We start from the raw sequence: 14,838 nt of genomic DNA, 5'->3' as shown, positions 1-14,838 counted from the left end.
TTCGTTGAGGGATGTTACTCAGCTATATAATTCTTTTGTTGATGAGAAAATAAATGAATACTATTGTGTTAATGAACGTGAATTACAAAATAATGAGAGAATAATAGAACAATTTGTATTATATGTGAACATTTAGATTGGGAAAATAAACAGATGTTGGTGATGAAAAGGGCTGAAAAAGAAAAAGAAGAAGTTCATCATGTTCTTGGTGAAGTTCATAATGTTCTTCATGGTTCTGAAGAAAAGATGACTCCATATGTTCTTGTGGAGGGGGAGTCATGTGGTTCATGTTTTTTAGAAGTTTTTCAATATGAATCTTTGTGTTCTGATGATGTTTTTGAAGGATTGGTTCCTTACAAAAAGACAATAATTCAAGATGTTCAGATTTATCAACCTCCTATGGATTGTATTCAATTCTCTTCAAATGTTCAGATTCAGAAAGATGAAAAGGTTGTTCAGATCCGAAATTTGTTTCTGAAGCCTAGAAATAAGAAAAGGAAGAAGAAGAGGAAGAACAAGTGTAAAATAAAGAAAGTTTGGATGCCCAAGGTACAAGTACCTAATGCTTGTGAAAAAGTTGAGAAAGTTAAAGTGAATCATGTTCAAAGAAGCTTTAATTCTTATTTTTCTTCAGATAAAAATGTTAGAAGTTGGAAAAAAGAAAAAGAGAATTTTGTTGGTTTAATGAAATTTATGGAAATTTTTGTTTTCCAACTAATATGCGGGTATTATTTTCAAAAGATGATAGATTCTCTTCAAATAAGTAGGTATGCAAGAAACCAACTTCAATGTTGAACCTTAAATGGATACCAAAAGTCCCATAAAAAGTTTTATCCTTTATAAAAAAAAGGTGAAATCTTATGAAGATTCAGCTTAAGAAGAGAAATTTTATTGAAGAACTCAATTTCCATTGACTTTTAATTGTTGGAAATGATAAAAGGCTAAAAAGGGTGAAAAAAGGGGTGAAAAGTGTCATTTTCTGCAAAAAGTAGGCTGCCACCTGACACATTTCAGCAAAATGGGCACAAGTCGTCAGTTCACAACATTCAGGAGGGTCAGATTCGTATTTATTGGAATATAGGGATCAGATTTTGAATTATATACAACATTGGGCCAGTTTGGCTGTTAAGGGCTTATTCTGTCATTTCTTCTGATTGTGAAGGGTGTTTTTCGGGCATTTGGCCATCTTATCTTGTCTTGTTACTGTGTTCGTTCTTTGAAGCGGAGTCAAAACTGTCACAAAATCAAGAAGCGAACTCACAAGAAACGAAAGTCAAAATGCGAATGTTTCAATACGATTATGAAGAAACGAACGCGAATCTACTGTTCATGTGCGAACGTTCACACGCATTCGTTGTCCTCCCTTCACAGCGCACCCGAGATTCGCTTTACGTCCATGATCAATTGATTAGGTTCGCGTCCTCATCTGCATATACAGGTTCGTGTTCTGGGCTCCATTCACATTTACAGCTGACAGGTTTGGTTTCGTGCTTGGATTGGACACTGAAATCAGAAATCATGACATCGACATTTTGGGGCTTGTTAACTGTTATCTTCGATGCAACTAATCCCACCAAAACGAAACTGCAATTGGAATCGGAGTTCAGACATTCGTTGACGAACGTGTGGAATCAGATTCGCTGTTCTTGACTCACTCGATTTTGAAATTGCATAAACAAAGGCACGCTCGCACTTGATTGTATAATCGATTGGATTCATTCGCATTCTATTGCAATCGAACTTGGAATCGTTTTTACTAACCAAAATCGGACCTTCAAAATCATGGTTTCGGAATCTGCAATCGATTCCGACTTGGATTAAAAACGGGAATCGGGAGTATTGAAAGCGAAAGGGTAATCTGAACTTATAAATCGAATCTATCTTCTGAAATCAAAATCGGAACTATATCAAGTTGCGATCTGGTGTCTTTTATCATCGGAATTCCAACTCTGAAAGTCAGAAATCGGGAGCATGAAATCGAAATTAATCCTCCATCAGAATTATATGATGATTTGGAATTGATAGTTTGAACGAAGGAATTTGTTTCGTTATTAGAAGCTGCGATCAAAAATTGATTTTGACTTTTTATAGTCAAAATGAATGTTCATCTGATTAAACGATGATTAAACGAAGAAGATGGATATTTTACAGTTTCGGTCCCCTGAGTTTGATCAAATTGGCAGTTTCTATATTCTTTCACGAGTCAAAAGGAGTCAAAAGCATGTTTGGTAAGATTAAATGAAGAAGTTAGACTCCATTTACAGTTTCAGTCCTCAGAAGCTACAAAGATTTGCAGAATTAACCCCGTTTCTAAATCCTTTACTAATACATGGGTTTAACCAAAGGAATTTTTGGATCTTAACAATTTCTATCCCAGATTCTTAATTCTTTCAATTTCTTGGGATTTTACTACCTTTTACCTTTCTTTCAAAATATTTTCACTTCTTATCCTTTCCTTTGGTCTTATTCTTTTTAATCCCTTCTAAATAATTGCTTCTTTTTCTATTCTTTTGTCCAATATTTAAATATCGGAAAATACAAAATTAATTTTTGTTATTTTTCCGGTTTTAAGTTTTGAGAATTGGGTATATTCTAAAGGGATTTATTTCATCAAATCTTATGGGTTTTGAAGATTGTTGGTGATTCTTCTTAACTTTCCGGATTCTTTCCATGACATTTGTTGAAGATTCAAGGGGGAGTGATGATCATTCAAGGGGGAGTTCGCATTTGGACGATTATTTTTTATTTATCTCACTTTGAAGACCCCATGTGCTGATAAGTATCACAATTAGGGGGAGAAATGCCAAGAAGATCGGAAATCGTGATCTTCATCGGTTTCAACATCTAGGGGAGATTGTTGAGTATTTGAGATATTGAAACTGATTTGACATGTTTGGTTATTTAGGGAAGCCTTTTTAGGGTTAATCATTTTATGATTCCCTATAGTGCCTTTACAGTAGAAGTTCTTAATCGAGCTCTTTTAAGGCATTGGTTTTATATTAAAGCATAGATTTTATATTTATGGTATATATTTATTGTTCCATATAAATAATCATTAGGTTAGATTTTGAGGTAAGCTTTTTACCAGATTTGGGTTTTTCTCTGTACGTTCATCTCATAATCAATATACACCAAAAACCTTTATCAGATTACTTGCATATGATGGTGATTGATTCTTGATTGTTCTTGATATTCCGCATTCGTCATCTCAGATTTATTCCCAACAGTGAGGTTATAAATTCGGAGCTTTGAATTTTAGTAGTTAATTTTAGATTTCAAGACTAAGTATGGGAGAGTATGAAATTAAATTATAATTACTTGAAGGTCAAATCGATGATAGTTGGAACTATGAGGAACAAATTGGGGACTTAAAAGTAAGAATATTGCAAAGATGGGCAATGGAGTTATTGTTTAAAACCTAGGGACCTAATGAGAAATGTTTTAGGTTGAATTGGGGGCCTTACGGCCACATTTGGTTAGCCACTTAAGGGCCCTCAAATACAACTTAACCTAATAACCATATTGCTTAGAATTCCCGTTTTTGAAGACCTTTCAGTAGTAATTGGACGATTGCTGGAGATTAAACCGTTGGATCAACAAGAAATTTGGAGTACGACTTTTAAAGAAATATATTGAAGTTTTGACCGTTCGAATTTATATTTCCATATCTAGAGCTTAAGTTATAGATCTTTGATCATGGCCAGAGTTTTTAGATTGTTGTCGAAATCGTCTTAGATGCAAGGCTTATATGGAGCTTTAAATCTCAACGACCGAGGTATGATATCTTCCTCATTGATTGTAAATTATTATAGTACCTAAGGCTGATGTGTTACAGACCTGGAAGGTCCTAATCTAATTTGGGACTTAATGGGTTAAGTGGATTGAACCGTAACCCTAGTTTTACCTTTCTGAAAAATCCACTGTTCTGCCCCTATCTCTGAGAGATCATATGTCGGTCATGGAAAAATATTTTTGGTGCACACAGTTTCTTATTTGAGTCCTATACACTTCATTAGTTATGATCGAAGTCCAAAAATATCTGTAACTAGGGTAAAAATGACCATTTACCTAGACTGGTCCGGAATGAACTGTTACGCGAGGTAGTTTTGTAAAATTCGCCATAAATGCTAGAAAAATCGTATGGAGGTGTGTGAGTACTATTTTTAAATATAAGGATCTGATCTATCTACATATGATATAGTTTTTAAAAATATGGATTTTAAGGTGGGAAAAACAGGTCCCAAACAGAATAATATAAGCAAAGAAAATTTAAAGTAATACAAAGATAAGTATTTTAAAGTATAGTTATGAAACACAAATTAAGTACATTTTATAATTGTTGTGTAGGTGTGAAAAAAGTAGGAGGTTCATTTAGCTATTGCAACTAGCATGTTTCAAGTTATCAAGAAAAGTGAGTTACATTAACTCTCCTATTATGTATTGTTCACGAATATCCTAATCCAGTAGAGTGAACAAGGAAAGACAGAATCCGGTTTATGTTCTAGAGAGGCGAGTTGCACTCTTATCTCTTATTTCCCTATTAGGGAGTAAGGGGTAGTTCCCAGAAGGGGGAGAAAAGTTATGGTTGGTACCAGCAATATGTTCTGGTGTATACTCTGAGCAAGATTTTTTGGATATTAATAACGAATTCCAAAACCTGAAGAAGGGAAAGATAAGCGTCAAGGAGTACGCTGCTAGTTTTATGGAGAAAATGAATCTTGTTCCTTATTTGGTTCTAATTGAACTCTCCATGTTCAAAAAGTTTGCTAATGGATTGCTAGTGGTCTTTGGTCCAATGTTCAAACAAGCAACAACCTTGAAAGCTTCCATCTGGGCAACTAAGAATGTTGAGACCCAGTTAAACAAGAAGTTTCTGAAGAGAGATGAGGTAGGAGAGAAGAGGAAGTTTGAGGGATCTTCAAGATCCAACAAGAAAATTAGATTCTCTAAGCATGGTACGAAGAAGTTTTGAGGAGGAGGAAGTGAAGCAAAATGGTGTGAGAAGTGCAAGAAGAATCACTCTGGGAAATGTGGCGAAGAGTTGACTTATTTTAAGTATGGGAGAACTGGTCATTACACCAATGAGTTTACATCCAACAACAAGGTGTGTTATGGATGTAATGAAGAAGGGCATATTGCTAGGGATTGCCCAAAAAAGAAGGAGGTTTCAAAGCCTAATGTGTCACCTAGGCCAAAGGCGAGGGAATTCCATATGACTCTGGAAGCAGAAAGGGAGGAAGTAGATGTCGCTTTAGGCACCTTTCTTGTAAATGGATTGCCTACCAATATACTGTTTGATTTTAGAGCTAATTACTCCTTTATATCACATAAATTTGGTAGAAAACTAGCATTGCCTGTAGATAAACTAGATAGTGCTCTGGTAGTAGAAGTTGGTACATGTTAGCAGTTGCATTAAAAACACCGTCATCGACTTGAATGGGAATAAATTCCACGAGGAATTATTGCCCATTGAGTTAAACGGTTTTGACATATTATTAGGAATGAATTGGCTTAGTGCGAACGATGCAGACATACTATGTAGGAAAAAGATGGTGAGAGTAAACCCAACCGGAAAAGAGTCGTTTATGGTGTACAGGGACAAACATAGAGAAAACTCAGGAATCATCTCCTGATGAAAGCAAGAAAGTGTTTGGCCAAAGGATGTACAAGATACCTGACATTTGTGATCAATGCAAAGAAAGAGAAGAAAGAGATGCGAAGGATACCCATGGTGTGTGACTATCCGGAAGTCTTTCTCGAAGATCTTCTTGGATTTCCTCCTGATAGACAAGTAGAGTTTAGGATATACTTGTTTCCAAAAACGACGCAATAGAGAAAGCACCATATCGATTAGCATCAACAGAGATGAAGGAGCTTATGATGCAACTTCAAGAGTTTTTGGACAAAAGGTTTTAATAGACCTAGTTCTTCACACTAGGGAGCTCCGGTGTTATTCGTGAAGAAAAAGGATGGGAGCATGAGGATGTGTATAGACTATAGAGAACTAAACAAGGCAACGATGAAGAACAAGTATCCATTACCAAGGATTGATGACCAGTTTGATCACCTACAAGGTGCTAGCTATTTCTAAAAGATCGATCTTAGGTCAGGATATCATTAGATGAAGGTAAGAGAGCAAGATATCTAGAAGAGCACATTTAGAACGAGATATGGACACTACTAGTTTTTGGTTATGGCATTCGGAATAACCAATGCTCCAGTAGCATTTATGGGTTTGATGAACATATTTTAAAAACCATTCCTCGATAAATCTGTAATCCTGTTCATAGATGACATTTTGATCTACTCAAGGAGCCAGCAGGAGCATGGAAGGCACTTGCGAGAAGTACTAGAAGTTTTAAAGAAGGAGAAGTTGTATGCGAAATTCTCCAAATGTGATTTTTGGATTCGGGAAGTCCAATTCTTGGGTCACATGGTTAACCAGGGAGGAATAATGGTTGATCCAGCAAAGATTGAAGCTGTAATGAAATAGGAACAACCAAAAAATCCCACCGAGATTCGAAGATTTCTGGGATTAGCTGGATATTACCGAATGTTTGTCCAAGGCTTTTCTTCGATAGCTGCTCCATTAACATCTTTGACCCACAAAAGGAGCTACATATACCTGGAGTGAAAAACATGAAGAGGCATTCGAGAAATTAAAGAAGAATTTGTTTGAAGTGTAACATTCATAAAATTCTCAAACAATTTTATACTTTTAAATTTACTCAAAAACCATCATTGTTTACAAATTGTTTTAAAAATAAGTTCAACATCAGAGAAATCCCAAAATCGTGAAATAAAATATGACTAGGTGAACAATCATGCCTTTACCTTCCCGCGATCCTATGAAATACCTGAAACATAAACCAAAACTGTCAGCCCAAAGCTTAGTGAGTTTCCCCAAAATTCCAATACATAGCAAACAACACAAATATAATAACAACATGTAATGAGTCCACAACTAACAGACTGGATTACCCCTGAGCCCACAAGATAAGTCTTGGTTGCCCCATGGACCCACAACTTATGTCTGGCTTGCTCACCGACCCTCAGTACGAGTTTGACATGCCCAACCCGGCCCTTAGCTCGTATCTGGAATGCTCATGAGCCCTCAATATGAGTCTGGCATGCCCTACCTGGCCCTCAGCTCATATATGGTATGCTCCAGGATTTTTTGGCTACAACACAGAGCAGTACAACCTCAACCCCACCCACACCATATGTCAACATATAACATATAATATCATATTCGCATATCAAGCAGTATCACAGGTAGTCCTACAGATCTACCAAACTAGCATATTAAAACTAGCATGCATATCTACTCCAAACTCAACATACAATATCAGGTTATCAAACAAAAATGGCCAACCTTAGTGCCTAAGACCCAAAAGTGTAGTGAGGAAGACTCACCTCTCAAGTAGTGCAAAATTGATAAGTTCTGACTATGAATCTGAACTCCCGACTCAAATGCCTACAATCACCAAGTGACCAATTCCATTAAAATCCCGAAATACCCAAAATGCCCTCAAAAGTCAAACATTGTTAAACATGGTCAAAGTCAAAGTCAACGGTTAAGGAAAAAAGTCCATGTTGACCCAACACGCCGAGTTTACTAATACACACGTCGTGTTTCTTATAGTTATCAGATGATCGGGAAAATCCTAGCCAACACGCCGAGTTTGTTAATAAACTTGTCGTGTTTTCTCGAGCATAATACATTCAGCTGTTCCTACGATTCCAAGCCTCCAAAACTCAGATCTAATCTCAAATGCTATCATAAAGGATAAAGTTTCAAACTTTATCCTTTGGGGATACCCCAAGTGCTCAAAAACTCATCAACAGGCTTGAAAATTCAAGGGTTTAACCAATAAGCACCAAAATCCTTAATATCAGAAACCCAACCTTTCCAGAAGAGACTCTAGCATCAAAATCAACCCAAAGGTTGGTGCTTTATAGACATGCATTTCCAATGCATGTCTTGAACCCAAAATGGGTCAAAATGGGGATATATGACCTAAACTCCATGCATGGCATCAAAACTTGGTTAAAGACCAGATCCAAACCACTACAAGGTCACCTTGACCTGGGGATTCATAAAGTTGCAAACTTTATGAGATCCATCCCTTGCAACATACAAGAATAAGGAGGAAAAAGGACAACACTCAAGATCTAGCTACGTAGAGGAATAAAAATCGGATCTTGGACACTTACAAAGGTCTAGAAGAGTGTCAAACTGAAGATGAGAGCTTTGCTTGATAGATCTTTACTTCCTTCTTCCAAATTTATTCTTCTTTTGCTCCAAAATACCACACTAGCTCACAAGTAAGAGGGAAGGATGATTAGGGTTCACAAGGGCCGATATGGGGGGGGAGTCTGGAGACTGATAAAAGATCAGTCTGGGGACTTAAAGAGATTAAATAGGGTGCAAAACCCCAAAACTTTGGGTTTCTCATACAGCCGCTAACACGTCGAGTTTCCCCTCACCAGCACACCATGTTGATCCATAAAAATACGCGACCCAAAAGTACTTCAACATGTCGTGTTGAGGCTACCAACACACCGTGTTCCACTGGAAAAACATGCGTAAAAAATAAATCTCATACCTAGGAATCAGGATGTTACAACTCTGCCCCACTTAATTTAGATTTTGTCCTCGAAATCATTCCTCGCTATCTCCTTTACTGAACTAACGATCCTGTCATGATTCCCCGAATCCCAAAATGACTGGAGAAGGCACCTCGCTCGAATGACCACCCACCCTTACTTATGTTGAACCCAAAATAGAAGATATCACAGGCCCTAACAAGAATAAATCTTAACTTTTCCTTATGCCAACAAGTATCCGAATTCTATACCTGAAATTGAAAATCCGTACCAATGTCGGACTCCCAGACAAACAGAACCCTTCAAAACTACTCCCTCAAGGATTGAACTTCACCTCCCAAATCGAACAACCTATCCGACATTCCATTAATCGAACCCAACCTTCGCAGAATTTTCCAAACCCGAAAATGGACGAATCTTTTGATGGGTTTTACACAAATAAACATCCTATGTGCTCATGCAAACCCTAATGCTTGGATGTAGGCTTCTTTATTGTACATGCAACGAATCCAAGATTTGCAAACCCTAGATCTAGTAGTATGAATTCGAAATTTAACATAACAAATCAGATCTATATGATTACCTCTTGTTGATTGCTTGATTCTTTCTTGATTCTTCTTGTCTTGGAGCTTAGAGTCACAATTCTCACTCCTCTAATGGATCATAAACACCAAATAGCAAGATGATGATATTTGAGAGAGCGGAGAGGCATAAATTCGGCTCTAGGGTTCCTTGGAATCAAGTGTAGCCGATTTTCATTAGCTAAGGGTCCTATTTATACCGTGAGCTTTTAGAATGGACAACTTAAACTCTAAGCAGCCCATGGAACCTTCTGGAAAAAAGGACATGGACGAAAATATGATGGGCTCCCATCATAATTTCGTTCACCCCCTTGTCCCATTAGGTTTCCCAGCCCAATAACTCAATTATCGAATAATTGTAGTCTAGTCCCCTTGTATTTAATTAATCTCTTTTAGCCACCAAATTAATTCTTAATTAATTCATGACTAATGTTAATTAAATAATATGATTTATCTTTTAATATATTATTCTTATAATATATTCATAAATCATAATATCCTCTCTCTCTCTCTCTCTCTCTCTCTCTCGATAAATCACCTTGTCTAGTTGCTATGGTGAAGGCAACCCAAAAGGACCATGCACAACCGGATCAAGTACTTACCAAATATAGTTATGTGTGACATCCCCAAAATCTCGGCCAGAAAAGACTGATTTTCATTTATGCTTTTAAATAATTTCAGAGTAAATCCTTTTGATTTGAAAGAGTTGCGGAATTTATTCCCAAAAACAAAACATGATAAAACAATGTTTACCAAAGCATTTCTTAAAAGAAATGTATTTTTCATTATATAATCAAAACTCGGGGTGTCATGTTCCGATACAGACCAATAAGCATAAATGATAACATTACAAGTCATTCAACAAATATATACATATACAGACTTGTAAACAAAACAACTTGATGGTTCATCCATCTTATGCCCTCGCGCCACTTCCTGTAATACAAATAAAACTGAGTGGGTCAGACTTAGGAGCCTAGTGAGCATATAGGGTTTTCAACCCACAATAAATAATCATATTTAATTTCCACCAACCAACAATAACCCAATTACCCATTCCCGTTATTCTCACTTTATGTCCCTAAAACAACTAACATAAGGGACCTAGTCTAAGAATATTTCATCGGGGCGACAACACATGCTTCGGGGGTTCCTCAGCAATATAAGTCAAATAAGGCAACCATGAGGGGGATGGAGTACAGCGAATGAACACCCAAGTTCATTAACACCTACAGGTGGCGAACCTACTAATGTTTCCACAAGACTGTCTAGAAAAGTCCGTGGTCGTCATCTAAACTCCGCTAGATGACTAAATCAAACAACAACGAGGCCTCTCATCTGTTTATTACACACCAATTATCTACCCATGTTCTACCCAACATATTAGTAGATAAAAATATGCATTTTTATACATAGTTTAAAAACCTGTATAGCATGCTTTAATCAATACATATTTCACATAACAGATGAGGCACACACACACATAACACGTATTTCATAGAGAATAATCATATCTAGATAGAAGAAAGTGAATACACATTCACACATATAAACAACAATATACTTAATACACTCAAACCATACTTGTATTATTATCATGTTTATGAAAGGTAGTATACACTCACTTGATCAGAAGATGATCGGACAGCACTACGACTTGCAGAAGTAGTAATCCTCAGCAGATCTGGAAGATCTTCACAAAAATCAAACTTCTCGCAGGCAGAGCTTCGGCTCGGGAACCGCACTTCTCGGGATCTTCGGGATCTCGGGACTTGCCTCGGGGCTCAAGAATATTACCGGGGCTTCGGGGTATTTCTGGCACGCAAATCGATGCAAAACGGGAGAGAGAAGAGAGAAAATAGCAAAAGAACTCGACTACCCTCGCATCCTATTTATAGGAGGCTGGAGCCTCGGAGTACGCGGGGCGTACTGCTCCGAAACGTCATGGCGTTCGTCATCCGAAGAACTCGAGTGCGAGGTGCGTCATGCTTCGCTGTACGCGGGGCGTACTTCGGATCAGATCGGTGACTCCTTCGGATAATCATCCGAATTAAAGATTAAATTTAAATACAAAATATTTAATAAACTTCGGAAATTCATATCTTCTTCATACGAACTCCGTTTTCGACGTTCTTTATATCCACGCGTAGGTGAGACTACGCTCTACAACTTTCGTTTAGACTCCGTCGGCTAATTTTAACTTTATTTTTATTATTTATTTTTAATAGGCCGGGACAGAAAAACTTCGTTATAAATTCATAACTTCTTCGTTTGACGTCCGTTCTCGCCTAACTTTTCATCGCTTCGATACCAACAACGACACCTTCGATCCTCATTTAGATTGCTTCGGCTAAAAACCCCTCGATCTCAAATTGAGTATAACAGACTACACATCGCTAAGTCGAAACTTCAATAAATCATAACTTCCTCATATGAAGTCAGATTTGGGCGTTCTTTATATATTCGGAAACCTCGTTTCAACTACTACAACATCAACCAAAGATATCAAGTTTATTTTACACTTAAATTTTGACGCTTATTTTTATTCTTAATTAATCCAACCACATAATTAAGCAATTAAGCATAAAACACATAATACTCAAATAATACAATCTTATTATTTCAAAACGGGTTACAAAGGTTAACCTAGACTATTACATTGCTAAAAATGGCAAGCCCGGAAACACAGGCGTTACAATTCTCTCCACCTTAGAATGATTCTGTCCCCGGAATCACACATCAACAAACAAATGCGGATAGCGACTCAACATGTCAGTCTCTGTCTCCCAGGTGAGATTCGGCCCATTCGTGTGTTTCCACCGGACAAGCACTAACCCAACCATTTTGTGTCGCAACTTCTTAGTCTTTCGGTCAACAATTGCCTCTGGTTCTTCAATCAACCTTTTGTTCTCATCAATTCTCAATTCAGAAATTGGAATTATATCGGGAACTTCTCCTGTGAACTTCCTCAAATAACACACATGAAAAGTGTTGTGAATTCCATTCAGTTCTTCGGGTAATTCAAGCTTGTAAGCTTGGTTCCCAATTCTCTGAAAAACTTTAAATGGTCCAATAAACCTTGGACTCAACTTTCCCCTTTTACCAAATCTTATAAGTCCCTTCCACGGCGAGACTTTAAGCAAAACCGAATCTCCAATTTCAAAAGTCATCGGTCTTCGCTTCTTGTCAGCATAGCTCTTTTGACGATCCTGAGCTGCTAACATTCTTTCTCTAATTATTTTCAACTTTTCAGCAGTTTGATGAACCATCTCCGGTCCCATAAACTACTTTTCCCCAGCCTCAAGCCAACAAGACGGCGTACGACACTTCTGTCCATACAAAGCTTGATAAGGTGCCATCTTAATGCTCGAGTGAAAACTATTATTATAGGAAAATTCTACCAATGATAAATGTTCATCCCAATTACCTAGGAATTCCAAGGTACATGCTCTTAGCATATCTTCAAGTGTTTGTATCGTTCTTTCACTCTGACCATCAGTCTGCGGATGGTAAGCTGTGCTTAAACATAACTTGGTACCCATTTCCTCTTGTAGACTTTTCCAAAACCTTGAGGTGAAATGGCTATCACGATCCGATACAATCGTCAACGGAACACCGTGAAGCCAAGGAATTCGCAAGCTTTTCCATAGACCATTTCTCCTTGGCTGCTATGAAATGCGCACTCTTAGTGAATCGATCAACGACCACCCAAATCATGTCGTGACCATTCTTTGTTCGGGGTAGTTTAGTGACAAAATCCATAGCAACGTCTTCCCACTTACCCATAGGCACATGCAATGGTTCTAAACTCCCGTACGGTTTCTGATGTTGTGTCTTGACTCTCGCACAAGTCACACACTCAGCCACATACTTTGCAACATCAAGCTTCATCGTCGGCCACCAGTAGTAGGGTTTCAGGTCCCTATACATTTTAGTGCTACCGGGATGAATCGAGTACATGGTCTTGTGAGCTTCTTCCATCAGAAGATCTCTGATTCCTCCTATATTAGGTATCCAAATCCGATCTTGGAACACCTTCAGTCCATGACTGTTTATACCGAACACTAACGTTTTACCCAAACGTTCCTCCTTTCGGTCATTCTTTTCTGAAGCTTCGCTTTGAGCTTTCTTTATACTTTCCACAATGGTCGAGACAACTTCTATTCTCAACGCTCTTGGCCTTTTCCTTTCAAGATTGACTTTCCGACTGAGAGCATCAGCAACAACATTAGCTTTACCGGGGTGGTAAAGTATCTCGCAGTCGTAGTCTTTAAGTAATCCTAGCCAACGTCGTTGCCTCATATTCAATTCTTTCTGATTAAAGAGATATTGGAGACTCTTATGATCAGTGAAAAGTTTGCACTTCGTGCCATAGAGGTAATGCCTCCATATTTTCAGAGCGAAAACTACCGCTGCCAACTCCAAATCATGAGTCAGGTAATTCTTTAAATGCTCCTTCAACTGTCGAGACACATATGCTATCACCTTTTCTCTTTGGGTCAAAACACAACCCAATCCAACCCCAGACGCATCGCTATAAACAGCAAAGTCTTCAACTCCATCAGGTAAAGAAAGTATCGGTGCCTCGCATATTATTTAGCTTCTCGAATGCTTCTTTATGCTTATCACTACAAACATAAGTAGCTCCTTTGTGGGTTAAAGCTGTTAATGGAGTAGCAATCGAAGAAAAGCCTTGGATAAATCTTCGGTAATATCCGGCTAATCCTAAAAAGCTTCGGATCTCCATGGGACTTTTCGGTTGTTCCCACTTCATTACAGCTTCGATCTTCGCTGGATCAACCATTATCCCTTCTTGGTTGACCACGTGACCCAAGAATTGGACTTCACGAATCCAAAAATCACACTTAGAGAACTTTGTATACAGCTTCTCCTGCTTCAAGACTTCTAACACTTCTCGCAAGTGTCTGCCATGCTCCTCCTGGCTTTTCGAGTAAATCAGAATGTCGTCTATGAACACTATCATGGATTTATCAAGGAAAGGATTACAAACCCTATTCATCAAATCCATGAACGTTGCTGGAGCATTGGTTAGTCCAAACGACATAACCAAGAACTCATAGTGTCCATATCTAGTTCTGAATGCAGTCTTCTCGATATCTTGCTCTCTTACCTTTAGCTGATGATATCCTGACCTTAGATCGATCTTCGAGAAATAGCTCGAACCTTGCAATTGATCAAATAGGTCATCAATCCTCGGCAACGGATATCTATTCTTTATTGTTGCCTTGTTCAGCTCTCTGTAATCGATGCACATTCTCATACTTCCATCTTTCTTCTTCACAAATAACACCGGAGCTCCCCAGGGTGATGAACTAGGTCTAATGAAACCTTTGTCCAACAACTCCTGAAGTTGCATCATCAGCTCCTTCATCTCCGTCGGTGCTAATCGATAAGGTGCTTTTGCTATTGGCGTGGTCCCTAGTAACAAGTCTATTCTGAACTCCACTTGTCTATCAGGTGGTAATCCAGGAAGATCTTCGGGAAATACTTTCGGATAATCACACACCACTGGAATACTCTGCATCACCTTCTTTTCCTTCTTAGCATCAATCACGAATGCTAAGTATGATGTACATCCCTTGGTCAAACACTTTCTGGCTTTCATTAGAGAAATGATTCCATAATT

This window comes from Lactuca serriola, chromosome 5 (genome assembly GCF_051521515.1).
Source record: "Lactuca serriola cultivar US96UC23 chromosome 5, Lser_US96UC23_V15, whole genome shotgun sequence".
NCBI classification, from domain to species: Eukaryota; Viridiplantae; Streptophyta; class Magnoliopsida; order Asterales; family Asteraceae; genus Lactuca; species Lactuca serriola.
Note: the sequence above shows the minus strand (reverse complement) of the source record.